The sequence below is a fragment of the Marmota marmota genome, unplaced genomic scaffold, assembly GCF_001458135.2.
Source record: "Marmota marmota marmota unplaced genomic scaffold, marMar, whole genome shotgun sequence".
Classification (NCBI taxonomy): domain Eukaryota; kingdom Metazoa; phylum Chordata; class Mammalia; order Rodentia; family Sciuridae; genus Marmota; species Marmota marmota.
The window spans coordinates 9,676,019-9,689,666 of record NW_026000082.1 but is presented as its reverse complement, the minus strand read 5'-3'; the positions used below and the strand labels follow the sequence as shown (position 1 = coordinate 9,689,666).

Below are 13,648 nucleotides of genomic sequence, written 5' to 3'. Positions count from 1 at the left end.
GCCTTTCGGCGCCTCCGCGTCCTCCTCTGCAGAACTCGGAGACTGGGGACCGGGTCGGCGCGGTGCCTCGGGCGCGCGGCCCGAGGGAAGGGTTGGGAATAATGCACGCTACCGAAGGATGGGCGAGTCGCCGTTGCGCGCCGGCGGCTCTGGTGGCGTTATGTGAGGTCCTGTCTTACCTTCCAGCGGCTTGGTCCAGATGTTAGCCTCATCTTAAAGGCGAGAGAACTGGGACCCCTGGAGGTTCAGTGACACGCCCAAGGTCAAGAGCAGTTGGCAGATCCAGGATGAGGTTAAGATGTCCTCCAATTCTGGCCTTGCAGGGAGGTCCCTGCCTTCTCCGGATTCTTTCGTGTGCCAGCACGCTCGGTTGGTGGAGCTGACCATTTTGGGGGGCCGAGCCAGGGACCAGGAGGTAGTAGTGGGCTTTCTGCTGGATGTGTGAAATGCTGAAATGCAGCCGGCTTGGGCCGGGGTTAGTTGGGACCTGGAGGTCAGAGGGTGGATTGGTGTGTGTAAAACGGTTCTGGGAGGCTGGTGGGAGGTCGAGGAGAGAAACACGTTCCTTCGTGGTGGAGGATTTGGGGCTGAGGAAGGCAGAACTGCTAAGGCGTATGCTGCTGAGGTCTGTTTTCTTGGAGCTGGGATCCTATTTTGGGTGTAGAAAAACACACTTGCTTTTGAAATGTTATACAGCACTTCTTACTAGTTAAGTATTAAACTTTCCTCTGTTATTTGTTAATAAGTCACATGGGATTTAATTAACCTGCCCTCTCTCCAAAACTAGAGCTTGCTTATTAAAAATACTCTGTTGTAAATCCAGAATAATAAAGTGAAGCATTGGCTTTTTATTTTTTTGCTGAATAAGTGCTGGGTAGGCTGGCTACAGATTCTATTCTGAGTTCTTATAAAATTCACATTTTAACCTCACTTGAAGACTCTTGTTCATTCCAGTGGCAAGGATCGGTGCCTGTTGTCTTCCACATGTGTGATATCCACTCATTTGATCAAAAACAAAAAAATAAACAACAAAAAAACCCCAATTATTGAGCATTTACAGCATGATAAACACCAGTCCAGGCAATGGGAATACTGCAAGGAACAAAATCAGATCTTACATGGAGGGTACTTTCATGTAAGGTAGAGTAAGACAAGTAATACATATTTAGAATATGTAAATAATACATATTAGAATATTATGTAAATTTTATGTTTCACACTATTGAGAAAAGTGAATCAGGGAAGGGAGGATGGGGAGTTTTGTGAGGTTGGCAGTTTTCAATAAGGTGGTCAGGCAAGGCCTCACAGACTACGTGGTTTTTGTGTAAAGACCTAAAAAGTTTTTAAAATTCTTTGAAGTTTTGGAAGGCTGTGAAGTCCTGGATTACTTTTGAAAGATCTTATAAGCAGAATGGATAATTAGCATATATTTAGAATGAATCTAGGAAGAGCCAGGGATTGGGTTAGAGATTGGATTAGTGCCTGTTATGTTACTTGTCATTTAATATCATTGCCGAGGATGGTTGTGTTATGACATAGAATTACTAAAGCTAAAACAGTCATTTGGACATGTATACTCATGAAGTTACATAACTTAATCGCACATCCTTTCAAATGGTGTTAAAACTCTTTTGTTTGTCTTTTAAAATTCTACTACTACTGTAATCTAATCTGCATGCAGAGTAGAATACCCATCAGAACAGTCAGCCATTGTAAAGGACATCATTGAGCTGCTTCCAGGTACTGGCTTCTTAAAATGTGATCTTGAGGGAACTTGAATTTATGAGAAATGTTTTTCCTGGAGAGCCCCTGTTGAGTTGGAAGTTGTTTTCCTAACATTGTGTTAGATTTTCTTTAAAAAGATATTGTGGCTTCTGACTGTAATCAATGTTGTAGTTTTTTGAATTTTAAATTGTAGAAATTGCTGCAACCTAAAGTTATTAATTTAATTCAAGGGCAGGTGAAACAAAAACACATGCATTTTTTTAAACAGCCTTATTGATTGTGTATATATATATTTAAATAAAATTCACCCATTCTAAGTACAGAGTTCAACATTTTTGGGTAATTTTACCAGATGCTGCAACCATCATTATAGATCAGTTGTAGAACATTATAGAACAGCACAGTAAGATCCCTTATATATACTTACAGTTAATCTCATTCCTACTTTTAGCCACAGGAAACTTACTCTGTTTTCTGTCTGTGTAAATTGCTTTTTCTGGATTCTTATAATTGGGGTTATTCAATATGGAGTCTCATTTGTAGCTTCTTTATCAGTTCTTGGGTGACATATCATTAGTTTTTTCCTTTTTATTGTTGAATAGTATTCTGTTTAATGGATATGCCATATCTTGTCCATATATGCACCAGTTGACAATGGATATTGTGTTAAGTTGTGGGCTATTACAAATAATGATACCATGAATATTAACATGGAAGCCTGTATGTGGACACTTTTTCTTATACCTAGAAGTAGAATTGGTGGGTTATATCTTAGTTTTATCTTTAATATTTTGAGACCCTGCCAAACTTTTCCAGAATGGTTATACCATTTTATAGTCCCACCAACAATGTATTAGAGTTCTCTTTTCTTCATATCTTTGGGTGTGAAATGGTCCTAGTGAGTAAGAAATGGTATGTCATTGAGGCTTTAATTTTACAGTTTCCCAGTGACTGATGTTGTTGAACACATTTTCATGTACTCATTTATAATATCTTCTTTGGTGAAATGTCTGTGTATCTTTGCTCATTTTTTTATGATTGGGTTGTGCTATGGTTGAATATTATTTGCCTCCTCTGAAACTCATGTTAAAATCTGATTCCCAGTGTAACTGAATTGAGAGGTAATCTAGATGATTAGATCATTAAGAGGAATTAACTAATGCCTTTCTCTTGAGCATGGGTTAGTTATTATAGAGTGGGGCTGCCCTTGTGTTTTTGTCTCTTTGCCATTCGCTTGTTTGCCCTTCTGATTTTCTGCTTTGAGATGAAGCAGTATGAGATCCTCACCAGAAACTGGCAGATGCTGACACCATACTTTAGATTTCCCAGCCAGTAGCCAAAATAAACTTTTCATTATAAGTTATTCAGTCTCAGGTATTCTGTTATAGCAACCAAAAATGAAGTAAGACAGGCTGTTTGTCATCTTATAAGTTGAACTGAAATAATTAAAAAAATTCTAGATACAAATTTTTATTGGACATGTTTTGTACATAATTCCTCCCAGTCTTTTGTTTAAAGGTTTTTTCATTTTTAATGGCATCTTTTGAAGTATAAAAGTTATGAATTTTCATGAGGTCCAATTTATTAATTTCTTTATGAACATGCTTTTAGTGTCATAGTTAAGACATCTTTGCTTAGCTCAAGATCTCAAAGATTTATGGTTAGTTATGTTTTGTCGTAAATATTTTATTGTTTTAGTTTTTAAGAACCTTTTGAAGTTAATTCTTCCGTCTGACGTGAGATGAAGTTAAATGCCAACTTTTTTCCATGTGTATATTCAGTTGTTCCAGCACCTTTTGTTGAAAGCACATGTATTTTTAATTGTTATAGATTTAGATTTTGTTAAATCAATTTCTACTAAAAACCTTAACAGTAGATGATTTAATTTTATGTGGCTTTAAAAACATGGAAATAGAGGAGAGTGGAGCATTTTATGTGCTGTCTTAACTGATATGCTAATTGAAAATTTAACTTCAGTTGAGTGTACCAATTTATGGACCAAAGTTAGGCATAATAATCAAAGATTGGAAATGGCATAGTTCTTACTTATTAGCACTAAATTCAGCTTATTTTAAAGAAATGTATGCTTGATAGATTGGTAAAGCCTTATTTAAAATGTTTAAGTTGATTTTTTTCTTCATTGGGCTATTGTATTGATAGGTTTCATATAATGAAAATATTATATAGATTGAAAATAATGCTTCTTATTTAAAACTTTCCCCCTAAATTTATGTTTTCATTTTATCTGGGTACCATAGAATTGCTCTTTAGAAGTCTTATGGTTAGACTTGTTTGGTCGGTTCTCATCTGTTATGGTCTGGATGTGAGGTGTCCTCCAAAAACTCCTGGTAGTGCAGTAATATTCAGAGGTGAAATGATTAGATTATGCGAACTGTAAACTAGTTGGTCCATTTTAGTTTGAATGGACTAGCTGGCTGGTAACTGTAAGCAGGTGGAAGCAGGTGGAGCGTGACAGGTGTTGGACCACTGATGGTGTGCCCTGGTAGGGTGCATCTTCCCTGAGGCCCCTTCCTCTCTCTCTCTGCTTCCTGGCCACCATGGGTTGCGTAGCTTTCTTTCACCATGACCTTCCTCCATGATGCTCTGCCTCACCTTGGGCCTAGAACAATGGAGTCAGCTGACCATGGACTGAACCTCTGAAACCATAAACCCATAAAAAACTTTTCTTCCTCTAAGTTGTTCTTACCAGGTATTTAACTTTCATAGCAATGAAAAACTGATTAACACATAACCCAGTTTAACTAAAGGTGATAGAAATTCTAGAACAATAGATCTGTTGTTTGTGTTATAGAAAGACTAGTTAAAGAAAAAAATTACATTTATAATGTCAGTTATTTTAAAAGAAGCTTGCATTTTTGCAAGGTAAGAACTGATAGGTGTGGTTTATGATTATTCTTCATCAGAATTGGTCATCAGAAGATACGTTGAAACCATGTTGGTCTCTTTACAGCCAGAAGAGAAAAGTCTTCTGGAGGAAATTAGATTTTGTTTTTCATATAGTTACATGAATGAGCCACAGATTTGACTTTTAGTAGGTATTTAGAAGTTATCCAGTTATTTTTGAGATAACAGGAAGGATTAACAAATGGGAAATATGAACTTTTTATTTATTTGTTCTTCACAAGCAGCATTACCTTTTACGAAAATATCCAGTCCTGAATGATAAATTGAATTTTGGAAAATTTATCTGGTTAGTTAGTGTAATTAAGAGTTATGTCTTTGGTAGTTAGGTTTTTTCCTGAGAGTTGTTTTTGACTCCCATGTTAGTGTGAAAGTCCCTGAATAGTTTGATCTCTCTGGCCCTTGTGGTCTTCCTCTTCTAAAGGAAAAATTAAAACACACAATGTGTGAGAACCCTTAAGCTTCATCATTGTAATTTTTTTTTTAAGATTGAGTATTAAAAAATGGATGTATTTAGTTGTTCATCTTGAGTTAATGGAAATTTGAATTACTGAAGACCAGAGCTGAGATGCAGTTGTAATGTAGAATGGAAGGGAGGGGAAACACATTTGTAACACTTCAGTGGTAAAAGTTACAGGTTAAGTTTTTACTATATAATCACAGCTTTAAATGCACGATTTTATATTATTTCCTGGAGTAATCCTCTGAATTCAGTATTATTTCCATTTAACATGAAGAAATTAAGAATCAGATACTTTGAGTAACTTACCCAAGTTCACTGTGCTAGTAAGCAGAGCTAGTATCAAATTCAGGGTGTTTAGAAATATCATCGATTCTGATACCAACATTGGACAGTTGTGATAATCTGCCCCTATTTTTTGGTTGCCTGGACTTAAGAAAGTTCTTAATGATTACTTATTTGTACCATATTCAGTTATTAATGTTTATATTAAAAGAGTGTCCTTTTAAAAAAAAAATCTTTATTTTATTTATTTATTTATTTTTATGTGGTGCTCAGTATTGAACCCAGGGCCTTGCACGTGCTAGATGAACGCTCTACCACTGAGCTACAACTTCAGCCCAACAGTGTCCTTTTTGACTAAGTCATGGGATCTGTGAGAGATTGGTTCCCTTACATGAAATGGCACAGTATTCGTATGTAACCTATGCACATCTTCTTGTATGTTTTAATCACCTCTAGATTATTGGTATACCTAATACCATGCAAATGCTGTGTAAGTACTTGTTATATTGTTTAGGGAATAACGATAAGAAAAAAAGTGTGTACATTTTTAGTACAACTGTAATATTTATTTTTCCTAAATATTTTGGTATCATGGTTGGTTGGATCCAGGGATGACAAGAGCCAACTGTACCATGTATGTAGTACCTGAATAATAAGTTCAGTTAGATCTCTCAAACAATTAGTTGAATGATGTTATTTAGGTTTTTTTCTGTTTTATATGATTTTGACTTAAGTAATTTTGTCTTAAATTTCTGAATGAATTTTGTTCATTTTATGTAATCAGTTGATTGACTTTCAAAGGTATTTTTCAGAAGAAACAATGTATATAGATTCAGGGTAGGTCCACAAAAGGCAAGGTGATGCTGTGTATGGTCTCTATAGCACAGAGAGCTTTTGATTTGGAAAACCAGTTGTGGAACAGTAGCAGTGTCATGAGCCAGCTGTAGAGTTTGGTTAGATGAGCTAACCAAACTTGATCTATGGGAAAGGATATTTAATACCACATGTTCTGTTAACATAGCTGTGAGAAGTACATGAGAAAATGAATGTACGTGAAAAGGGTTTCAAAAGTACTTTGGGCCCATTATTTACTTAAATCCATAATTAACTGAACTGTGAGAATAATCTGTGATTTAGTTCTGAGACCAGAAATTTATTTGATGAGATGGAAGAAGAATTTACTATCTGTTTAGTTTTCCGAAGTCATCCACCCCCCCTCACTTTTTTTGTGAATGAATATGTTCAGAACCTCTTAATTCTGCAGACCCTGCTCACTATTCACCTCTTCTACACATCACTCCTAAGGCAGGTGTGCAAACACATAATTAATTTAAATACATAACATATGTAAACATAATATGCATATATTCCAAATCCAGTGGCAGTGATCACAAACTGTTGGAGGAAGGAGGCAGAAGCTGGGAAGGGAGGCAGGAACTATGAGTAGCCCATGGCAGTTTCCATGTGTACATCATTTTAAAGGCACTTGAACTAAAATCAGAATAAATAAGGTAACTTTTTTTTTTTTTTTTGAAAGCATGGAGAATATCCTCTGATCTAAAAATGCCTTTCATCCAAATTTTCCCTTAATGTAGGTATATGCATTGAAAGGGTTTATAGTTTGTTCCTGTGTTGAGGTGATTACTTCAATTCTTGGACTTGCTCCCTTCACAGCACCACTCTGTCTCACTTGGTTGGTTTTTTTTTTTTTTCTTTTTATAGCAGCATGCCAAAGTGTTCACTTATCTTGTAGTTCATGCCAGTTTTTCTGAATGCATTTGGTACTGCTTTGTAATGATAATACTTCCTCATTTACCCTTCTAAGATTCCTGTGGTATCCTTGAATAGGGAAAACACTTTGTAGAGAAATTAAATTTTGAAGCCAAGCATATAATTTAATTTGACCTAGTGGGAAGATTTAATCTCAGATCCTTTAGTAGAAAATTAGTAAGTGGGTCACCTAAGACCCCACAAATGTTAAATGTGTTATAAAAATGAAAACAAATCTACTAGCATATTTATTAGATACAGATAAAAAAGAAATTTTTGGAATAAGGTTTGTATTTTTATCTATTCTTTTAGTGACTGAAATGTACATGCAAAGCAATGTGTTTATTTTGAAATGTAGTGAACCATTTTATTTTTAGTGTGGTGTTGTTAAGGAAAGAATTTCAGGCAGTTTTTAATCTCTGCTAATAATAGAAACCTTCTTCATCCCTTCAGGGGAACAGTATTCTTTCTTAAGTGGTGTCTTACGTTTAACAGTGTTTGCCTCTGATAAATTTTCACTATATTTTCTTTGAATGATACCTTTGTTTTTAAAGAATTAATAACTTTAAATCTATCCTTGGATTTTTAAAAACAGCTTTTTATCTGATTAAAGAAAATTCAGCAAACCTTGGTATATCTCGTATTCTGAATGTTAATGTACTAATTTATGGAAGTATTTTGTTTTGTCAGAATTCTTTTTCTTTATGAGTTTACATACTATTAAAAACATGGTGAACAATATTCTCATTCAACATCTTTGAGGTTCCAAATTATAAATTTGTTATAAGGCAGTGAATTCGGTTGTCATACCTAAAAATAATGTAATTAAAATTTTATAAATTTATTTTAAATTTATTTTCCTTGGCCAATAGCATAAGTATTTAATGTTTTAATTTAATTTTAAAATGTTTTATTTGATACTCTATGACATTCCAAAACTGATTTTAGTTCTTCCAGCCTTAGTAGAATAATTCAACCAGTATGTTTTAAACATTAGCTGTGTTTGTTGGATTTTTCTTTTATATTTATTTTTTAGTTGTAGTTGAACACAATACCTGTATTTTATTTATTTATTTATTTTTATGTGCTGCTGAGGATTGAATCCAGGGCCTCACATGTGCTGGGCGAGTGCTCTATCACTGAGCCACAACCCCAGCCCTGTTTGTTGGATTTTAAGCACAAATGTTTTTACTAATGTTAAGAATGTGGTTAGATATGATGGTGGAATGTGATGGACATTATTAATCAAAGTACATATATGAAGACACAAATTGCTGTGAATATACTTTGTATACAACCAGAGGTATGAAAAATTGTGCTCTATATGTGTAATAAGAATTGTAATGCATTCAGCTGTCATATATAAATAAAAAATTAATTTAAAAAAAGAATGTGGCAATGCCTACTACAGCACTTTATTTACAAATTTACAATAAAGTGGGAAATATTTGTCAAAAAAGTTGCCTAAATGATTCTTGTGTCACATTTGACATCTTAAGTAAAATTTGATGTTAGTCTGCCTTTTCTCACATTTATACCAGGTCCCCTAATAACCTAATTCAGTGCTCTATGAATTCATAATTAGGTAATATAATAGATACAGTGCATACTGTAAATTTATTTCAGCAAAAAATTGGACTTGTGTCTTACAGTAGATGTGGTAAAGGAATGTGGTCTGGATGGTTGACTGCTGATGAACAACTGTTTCCAGAGATGTGATGTGTCATTGTAGAGGGAACTGTCTGCCACTGACTGTATTTAAATACATATATAAATGATTTTGACGTGGACTTAGAGCTAGTAATTATAGTAAGAATTCCTACCTGGGATGGTAGAAAGCATGATGGAATAATTAATAGACAAATCAAAGTCAGAATTTAAAATTATATGACTGGGCTGGGGTTGTGCCTCAGCAGTAGAGCGCTCGCCTAGCATGTGTGAGGCCCTGGGTCCGATCCTCAGCACCACATAAAAATAAATAAATAAAATAGAGGTATTGTGTCCAACTAGAACTAAAAAATAAATATTTAAAAAAATATGACTGGGATTACCAGGTGAAAACCAAGAAAGTGAAATTAAATAGGGACAAGTGTTAAATCTGGCATTCAGATTAAAAACCAAACCAAATCACAAGTGCATGAAAGAATGGAACAGTCGATATTAGTTTCTGAGATGTCGGAGTTTAGGTGGCAACAACCATAGGATTATATACTGTGAATGCTTACATGTAAAATTTATTATCATATGTAATATAGATGTGGAGAGACAATATTAGTTAGGATTGTAGAGGTAGTATAGTTGTGTTATACTTTGAAATAAATCAAATTTTGAATATCAAGTTTAGTTCTTGGCATTGACATTAGGAAAGTAATTCAGAGAATGACTTTTATAATAAGGATGACCCCAAAAGTATGCCATGTGAAGTAGGGTAAAGGAAATGTTTCTCATTATGAGAAAACATTTTAGAAGTGATAGGTGTTTTTAAGGGGCTAAAGCATCGTTGGGAAAAAGGAGTCGTCATAATCAATGGTGCTTCAAAGGGGACAACTATGACTGTTGGATGAATGTGTCAAGCAGCAAATTATAGCCTAGAATTATGATATTCTGTCTATGAAGGAGATTTGTCTAGATGTGGTTCAGCTAATACCACACCTCAGTGAGATTTCTTTTATTGATACATTTGCTCAGATATTAGGTGGCTGTCTAAAAAGATTTTTACTTCAGAATTTCTAGAGTGCACAGAAGCTTGGCATAGATGATCTGTAAAGCCCTTTTAACCTTTAATATTCTGTTATTCCATGTACATTTTTCCTAGTGTCATTGATTTCTTTCCTGGCTTTGATTTCTAACTGGTATGAAATCGACTTTTCTAGTCAAGAACAAGTAGAAAAGTTAGAGAAAATAAAATCCATTTGAAGGCAGCCAAATCTGTTTGAAGGCAGTGGTGTCATTATTCCAGTGAAAGGAAAAGTACATTGGAATGAGTTTGACATTTTGCTTCACTTGACTTTTCTGTTTGAATTGTTTGTTTATTTGAAAGGGTAATTAGTTGTAAAAGAGGCTGAGTAGACAGTAGTGGCTAAAAGACAAAGGAACTAAGCAGATTTTTGAGTTCTGGGAGAGAATAGTTAAAGTCAATAGTTTATCTGGGACAGTACTTGGTAATCACTTGGGTTTTTGGTTATAATACTCTAAAGATTAAAATTGTACTTAGAATTAGCTTAATCCTAGACTGGTGGAAATAATCAGCTTTTTGTCTTTTTTTTCTCTGTGATACATAAAAATGCAAATTTATATCCTTGACTGTAGTAAGTCAAGGATGCATGTTGTAATCTCTGGGGGTAACCATTAAAATCAAACCTAAAGGCCCTAAAGATAATTGAACAAAAACCAAAAATAGTTGATATTCTTTGTTTTATTTTGGAAAGAATTCCACTTTAGAAAGAATTTTTTTGAAACTTTATATTTGTTAAATATATTTAATAAGACTCCATGATTCAGTTAGAAATAATTATTGGGGATAGAAAGGAGTATCCTGTTTGAAGACAGGAAAAGAAACAGAACAAGAACAAGATGTGGAATGAGGCACACAGAAATAGACAAGGAAGGTCAGGAGTTGGAAAGACATGGGAAAGGAGGGCACGCTTCTTAAAACTTTACGAAGCTTTGTGAACTGTGTTTCTCAAAGTCTTCTGTTCATCTGGAGTGAGGACATCTAAGAACATTTTTTTTTTTTCAGATCTTTTACTTCACTTGAATACTAACCTATTCTCCAGTAGTTTAAAATAATCTCTTCTATACTGGTAAACTGTTTTTCTTTCTCAGTTTTTCATCTTAAATGATAAAGTAAAAATTAAGTTGGTTTTCCTATAGAATCCTAGATTGATTTAAGTTTAAAAAATATTTTAAAGGTGCAATCTGAAGTTAAATACAACCTATCATGGTTGAAGAAGTTAGGTATAGAACAAGTTACTAAAAAAAAAAAAATCACATCCTCAGACCTTTCCTGATCTATTTAAAATAGTCCCATCTTCCTGCCTCTACCCTGTCAATCTCTCTGCTTTATTTTCTTCATTTATCACCATTATATAATTATTATTTATATTCTACATCAGAATGGAAATTCTACTTATTTTTTGCATTTGAGGCAATTCTTTGTATATATCAGACACTCAAAATATTTGCTGGAAGAATGAACAGACTAACATGTTAGTTTGAATGAATGCACAAACATGTTAAAAAAAAACTGTGATAGAAAGGTCTTCAGGGATATATAAGCTCATTCTTTTAATAAACCTTGAATGCGTGTATTGTATGATACTATGGGATTTAGGGGTTACCAAAACTTTTTAATTCATGTTTTATTTTCTTGATTTTTAGCAGGTTTTTTTTTTTTTTTTTTTTTTGTACTGGGGATTAAACCTAGGGGCACTTAACCACTGAGTCACATCTCTAGCACTTTTTATGTTTTACTTTGAGACAAAGTCTTGCTAAGATCTCACTGAGGGCCTACCTAAGTTGCTAAGGCTGGCTTTGAACTTGCAATCCTCCTGTCTCAGTCTTCTGAATCCTTGGGATTACAGGCATGTGCCATTTTATCTGGCTTTAAGCAACTCTTGATGAATAACTTTATAGTGTATCTGATCCATCACAAAGGCTACAGTTCTACCCAAACATTGCTCTTTAGCGGAACACATAGTTCTCCTTATTTGGGTATTCTCGGCCATCTTCCCTCCCTCCTTAGTCTGTCACTACTTAGTCCCTTCCTGTGGCCTCATTTCTCGTATCAGATCTAATTCTAAGGATAAGAGAATAGGCATGCAAGTGAGCACTTTTGATATGTTGTAATCAAGAGAAACTGGAAATTGAGAGGTAAAATAGTATGAATGTTGGGCTTGGGCTTTGGAGACAGACACACCATCTTGACACTGATTGTTCTCCAATTCCTAGTATCCTTCTCTGTAAACTGGACATAATGATATTTACCTTATAGAGTTCTGGGAATTAAATAAGATATGTATACAAAGTGTTTAATGTTGTATTTATTTAGAGAAAAGTCTTTAATTTCCTTGTTAGGACTCTTTTTGAGAATTTTAAAGGATTTCAAGGAAAGTCTGCTTTTTGGAGAAAAACAATGAGACTGTTTTGTTTCACTCTGGGCAAAGAAGAAAGGAGCCTTGTATTGTTTTGGCAGGAGGCTGGTGATGGTAGGAGTCTGAACTTATGTGTATCAGATCACTCCTGACTCCCAGAGTTAAAGCCCTTAATTCGAATGAGTGAAGGTTACTGACTTCCGACAAGGCCCAGCTTACTGATACATATGGTATTCCTCCGCTTGACATAGCTTAGGAGTTGATATAGTGCCCTCCAAATGTTCATTGTTAACTCTTATTGTACTCCATATACAAGAAAGTACATGCATTCTAAGTGATCTTATGTAAATCCTTAGTAAAAAATATTCACAAACTGAACATACCCAGAAAACTTATAATAACACAGAAAATGACCAGTATTTCAGAAACCTCCTTATGTCTCTTATCAGTTCTGTTTCTGTCCTCCACTCCCACCAAGGAAACCACTATCCATGGACAATTTCAGCTGGTTTTGAACTTTATAGAAATAGAATCATATTTATTTGTGTCCTGCTTCTTTTACCTAAGATTATGTTTGGGAGATTTAACCCTGTTGTTGCATATTGTTGTAATTTATTCATTCTCATTGCTATATGGCATTACATTAGACTGTAGCATTATTTGCCCTTTTTATCACTAATGAACGTTTGGATAGTTTTTACATTTAGTTTATTCTGAATAAGGCTACTTTTAAATAATCTTGTAGATGTCTTCTATTTATATTTCATTATTTTAGAAAAACAATGTTTGAAATTATGTTTGTAAATAGTATCATAGAAGTAGTTTTTTCTACTCACATTTCAGATTTTTGTCATTACTAGCACTACTTTTTATTAACATGTATTAATTGCACATGTCAATGGGGTTCCGTGTGATATTTCATGTACTGTTTCACCATATAATCATTGCACCCTGTTTTTTCAGTCCAAAAATGGTTTGTAACCTTTCATCACATAATCATTGTATGGTATTCTTCTGTTCATCACACCACTTAAAAGGTAAATCGAGCTGCAGTGTATTCACCAGAGACATATGGATGTGAATTTCTCTTCTTGTGCACACTCTGGGCCTAGAATTCTCAGTGTGCAGGCATTGTCTATTTATTTCTGAAAACTGTGTGTTTGTTTAGAGCGCTGCAGTATTGGGGGCATTCAACCCCATAAAGAGCCACAGGTGTAAGGGGAGTGGGCCGGCAGGTGAAGTTGCCATGAATAAGTTATGTGATATGGTAAGACTTGCATCTTCCTGTCATAGCTAAACTGTACAGTTATCTGACAGTGATATATTAATGTTCAAAGCATTTCTTTTTGATTTTGAGTAATATAAAAATTATTTTTGCAGGCTTCAAACTGAA

The 13,648-nt window shown here is 34.5% G+C and overlaps 1 protein-coding gene across 1 annotated transcript in view; it reads left to right on the top strand.

Annotated features, from left to right (window-relative positions):
- Positions 1-350: 350 nt before the first annotated feature.
- The window catches only part of Prkaa2 (protein kinase AMP-activated catalytic subunit alpha 2), a 62,621-nt gene continuing 49,323 nt past the window's right edge, over positions 351-13,648 (top strand). The window contains exon 1 of the mRNA XM_048815314.1: positions 351-369. The gene's annotated coding sequence lies outside the window, so the exon portion shown is untranslated. The remainder of the gene's footprint in view (positions 370-13,648) is intronic.